This window comes from Lepeophtheirus salmonis, chromosome 13 (genome assembly GCF_016086655.4).
Source record: "Lepeophtheirus salmonis chromosome 13, UVic_Lsal_1.4, whole genome shotgun sequence".
Taxonomy (NCBI): domain Eukaryota; kingdom Metazoa; phylum Arthropoda; class Copepoda; order Siphonostomatoida; family Caligidae; genus Lepeophtheirus; species Lepeophtheirus salmonis.
Genome location: NC_052143.2, coordinates 13,470,476 through 13,476,270, shown reverse-complemented (window position 1 = coordinate 13,476,270; position 5,795 = coordinate 13,470,476).

Sequence of the window (5,795 nt, the reverse complement as noted above, 5' to 3'; positions counted from 1 at the left end):
TTGTCTTCTTTGTCACTCCATTTATTTCTAGAGATGATATGAAATTCATTTAATAAATGACTGGAACGTTCAGATCAGGTATAAAAGATATTATGAATATCATAATAATTGTCGTTATTGTTATAGTCTTGACTGTCGGTTCTCAACAGTTTTTGAGTCAAAATTAGATGATCATCTAATCGAAGGTCACCCTAATTAAATACCGTCTTTAATTGAACAGTAAATAATATAAACATGATAAACGTCATTGACATTTGAATATTTTTATTTACACATATTATAACTAATGAGTAGTAATGAATAGTTTTCTTGCACATTCAGAGCTATCTGTTTAAAATTCGTGTCCGAACTGGTTTTGGCAATCCTCATTATCTGATTTATGTGCTAAAGAATGAGTTAAGCACGATATTTATTTCTTACAGCATTCATTTAAGAGAAAACAGACTTCCACTAACATATTAAGGACTTTCCACCGGGGTAGGGGGCTTAGCTAAAAAAAGCCATAAGGGAAATTAAGCAGCAAAGAAGAAGAAAAATCTAAAAAACAAGCCCCCCCACCCCTCAAATATAATCATATAGACGGATCCCCCTGATGTTGATTCGAGCATTCCAACCAAGACCCAATTGTTTTAGAAGCTGTTGATAATCTAGATTGCAAATTGATTTTCAGTCGGGATCATTTGCAATTTTTCATATTGATGAGCCTGCCCATTCCATACACCATTGGGCAGGGATAAAATGGGTATTCTCATCAGTTGAAATACACTCACAATTATCGATATTTTGACATTTTTGATCAAATTCTTTAATCAAGGCTTGAATAAAATCGATTTTGTCATCTATCCCTTCGATATTTGTTTAGAGTTGGTAATTAAAAGAGTCTATGTGTTTGAAGAGTATTAACTTCGCATTGAAAGCCTTAACCTCGGTCAGCATTGTCTTTGCTTTTATCTTGCAGTTTATTATTCAAATTATTCAGTTAGCCAAAATTATCAACAAAAAATCCCACCACTTCTATCGTCTCCACTGAAAGAGTTTCTCCTCTAGTTGCCAGGAAAGCAAGAATACTCTCCATTACATCACATTCTACTAAATTGTGGCATGGAACATTGGTGTTGTTGGCCTCATTTTGTATCATTCAATTTTTAAATTTGTGATGGTGAAGAGCAAACTACCCTCTTAAATAATTCCAATTTATACAGTAACTTTTATCGTATTCATCTCTGATTTGACTGCACAAGAAACTGTGGCGGATAAAACAATAATTTTAGGGGGCTGAACTTATCTCGCAGGCCGCTTATTGAGAATCCTTGGATTAGACTGTTTTTGTAGTCCAATAAGTACAACAATCTCAGTAGTTGAAGCCCTTAATAGGGCATGAGAAAACTAAAAAATATGTATTCTCTGGAAGGTAGCTTGGACTTATATAAGTATAGACTGCTTGAGGGCGCTGGTATAATATCAGTCAAAAAGAATCATGCCCTATTTAAAAAATTATACAAGCATTCCCCATGGTAGACAAGAAAAGATGCTAAATTTGCGTCTTCATGTGAAGAAGAGTAAGTACAAACATACATGAAATGAATCGGAGTGAAACCTTATTCTATCTTGTGTGAATTTTCAAAAAGGTACTTAATCCCATAATTGACTATGTGCAACATCAGTCTGTGTGAACGAGGTTTGTCTAATGATACAGACAGAGGGCTCGGAATCGATAAGAAATACCTGGCAGTGTAACCATCTCTTCTATGTACTTCAAATATTTCTTTGTATGGAACAACTATCGGAGCTGGTTTGATAGCTACAAAACTCCGAAAACTCCATTTTTCAAATTGTATTCATGACTACATCCATATTAACTCGTCTTTGAGTTCAAACCTTGCTATACCTGGCTATAATACGTACTAAGATCTCATCATATTAACAAATCAACTGTGAACTCAACATTAAAAAGTCCAGAAAAAGGTAGATATTTGTTAATCAATTAATTCACATCGACAATTGATTATAAATATAGTTAAAGTTTGAGATGGAGCAAACCTAATTTTTCTGAACTTTTGATTTCCTTTTACTAAGCCTTAAACTTTTGAAATATATAATAAAATTTCGAAAAGCTGACATATTATAAATCATGAAATCTGATATTTTCCCATAACCTACACCCCATCAACTACTATTTAAATATTAAAAACATTTCCGATCCCTTCTTCTATTACATATGTTAGGGATCCAAGATCAGAATTATAATAAAATATATTATATCATAGTGAAATTACGCAACTTTTTAGTAATTTTGAATCACAAAACTCCTCTTCTTTTTCATTGATATAATATTCCAGACAACACAATAACTGCACGTAACTCTATTTGCAAATAAATCAACATACAAAAAATGAGTATCCATGGTTCAATAAGAACTCTTATTATGTAATATTTATGTTATTTACTGAAATGATGATGTTATTGAATAATTTACCAATTTGAGGAAGAGTAAATAAAATGAGACTTGATGAGGGGAGAGAGATACTTTAGTTTCATATGCATACTTGTATATTCTAGCAATATAGGCATTTTTTGTCATTTAAAGGCGAGACAACGAAAGAGAGAGAGAGAGGAATCCTCATTACACTACGTGCGTAGACATGTTTGAATATGCAAGAGCGACTCTGTCTATACGTTAACGTTAAGAAAATAAGATATTATATTATTATTTCTATGTATTATTTTATTTCGCAGACAACCTTGAGTATTTTCTTTTTATTTTTTTGCAAAATAGTCTTAAAGTTAAAAATACGAAAAAAGTACTTATAAGCCTCTTTGGTCTATATATATATATAAGTAAATCGGTATATTGCTCTCAAAGGGGGTCTTTGAACAATTGGTGGCGAATTGTTTATAAATTATAATACATATTTGTGCATAGGTAGATGTTTATTTACCTATGTCATGAAAAAATCAAATGACTATAAAGGGAATGACTGACTACGAAAATGTAAAAATCTCAAGAATTTCTCAAAAAAGAAATATAAATAATTAAAGACACATAAAAATCTACGGAAACGAAGATGAAACGAATTTGAACTTCTTCCTCTAGGGCATTCCACGTCAAACTTGTGACTTATAGCCAGTGGTCAAGTCTTAAAATGAAACGGAGTAATGGACTCTGATTATTTGGGGTTCGGGGGCATCCCACCCCCGAAATTTTTAAAATACAGTTGATTTAATTTCAATTGCAATAAACCTGTTTTAGAGGGAGATTATTTTTCTCCATTTTTATTACATCCACCATCTCTTAAAACTCGAACACTGCTTATAGATATAAATGACACTCATATGTGCGCATAAGAGACTAATTCTGTGGAAGCTATCTTATATTCAGGCAATATTAAACTAAACCCTTTTTTAAAAAAAAATTACGTTATAAGAAATATAATTCTTATAAAAAAATGTATATCGATAAATGTTTTTGTACAAATATACAAATATTTTCTAAAAAAAAGTGTCAATAAATTTAAAAAAAAATATACTAGTCGCAAATATTCAGGACAAATTTGAATCCCCTATATTTTATAATAGAGCATGAGTAAACTGTAATATATATATTATCCGCAAGGTGATGTGACAGTCTGTTGCTTGTTGTTTAAAAAAGTGCGTATGCTCTGGATAATTTTTGTCAGCGCCCTCTATTTGAGAAACATACGTACATATTATTTTAAAATAAATACTATTATCATATAGGGAGTTGTATTATTTTGCCACATGACGGCGCCATTCTCGATCGCATTGTTTACAAACGAATATAAAGAAACAACGCCTCCCACGCTTCACAATTTAATACTTGTACAAAAAAAGGTTTTTGAAATTTTATTGATCAGATGAAGATAAAATCTCAAATACCCTATGAAAACCCCTGGTGAAAAATTTATGGAAACTGAGCAAAAAGCACATAGAATTCAAGCTCAATAAAATGCTACTGCACCATTCAATTTTTTGTTCAGCTTCCATGAATTTTTCACCCATGTTTTAAAAAAAACGTAGAGCCATTGATGGAATAAACAGTCCAACTCTTGAAACCAATTTGTAACGGTTTAATCTTGACCTTGCATTTGTGGAATTGGGATTGACCTTTTTCAAATCCCTCTATATCAATCTTTATTTATCGGGGAGGAATTTTTATTCCCCGCCAGAGGGAATTCTGGGAGATAATTGTGGTCTCTCATTAAATGCCATCTTATATAGGCCTCTCCGTCTGAAATTGAATACTTTTTTAAATCGTGGGTCTTTGTCCTATATTATTTATATTCGGATGTTTTACCCTTATAACTGATTGCGAAGAAGTGTTTAAAGTAACTGTAAACAATAAATAAGGAATTTCAACTGAGAAATAACAAACTCATGACTAAAAATATGGAAAATCCCAGAGCTACAATTCTGGAGCTATACGTGCGTGGAACATCACTATTAGAGATCTCTAAAGTGCTGAGCTGTGACCGCTCTACTGTATACCAAGTGATCGTGAGAGACACACTAAAGGTCAAGATCAAGGCCAAAGAGGCAAAAATAATTGGGGAGGTTATTAGCGGGGCCCCATGAAGCAGTTAAAGGTACCGTTGAATGCAAAAGAGGCATGGTGACAGTCAATGACCTTGCTCGTGAATTTGACAGGAGCCAGACCACAATGGACGGCTTGGTGAAGCAAGACTTAAACTTTAATGCCTACAAGATAATTACTCATGAAGGCTTTGAAGTAACGCATGTGATTCGGTGCAAAATCATCCTCAACAAGCTGAAGAAGAAGACTCTTGACCTCCCCATAACCTCGATTGTCCCTTCCTGGACTTGATACTTTTGGGAATCTCAAGGGGAAGCTGTTGGGAGTCCAATACACAACAAATGACCGATTGCGGGCCATCATAATCACTTCTTCAGCCAAACTTGAGCCGAGCTTTGTAAAGAACTGCACCAGGCTGGAACTGGCCATTAAGTGAAACCGCGGCTATATTGATTGAAAATGGTAATAAGGTGTCCATTGATTGAATTTATTAATTGAATTTTCCAAATTTGGTGATATTTTTTTGAAATATAATAATAATTGTAATTTTTAACAAGAGTCGCATTTTAGACGGATGAGCCTGTTTCAATAATGGAAACAATAATATATTTTTTTAAAAAAGGTCATGATAATTTTTCTTCTAAAAAAACAGATAATATCAAATATTTTTTTTTTTTCAATGCTCTTCAAAAGTTGACGTTTGTCAAAAAAAAGTCATTAATTTTCAGAAGTAAAATTGGAGGAGTAATGGTCACATTGATATTGATGTAAAAAAAACAACTGCTCTCTAACTATACAATAACAACTTTTAACAAAAACGTCGTTAAGATAAATTAAAACGTGAGTCGGAGGCAAATTGTCAAGGCTCACGGATCATAGCGGATACATTTATATAATATGTGTATTCTAGACTATTATAATAGTTGGTTTTTCATTTTAAAAGGAGTGTAATGTTATTTTATACTCAAGACTCACCACTGAACTATTTGATTGAACACCGGGGCGTAAGCAGGATTACATAGGTATATATGTTTGTTTGTCTGGTTTTTTTTTGGGGGGGGGGCATTTTTTTATTTTACGAAATTTTTTTTTTTTTTGTTTTTCTGCATTATTTGATCGAATGACGTAATTACCTTTTTTTAGAGAATAAATCCTTAAAACAAATTATCTCTGTTTTTGTCATTCAAAACGATATTTTTTCAAAAATTCCTTTGTTTAGGGGAAGGGCTGTCTCCCCTTTCCC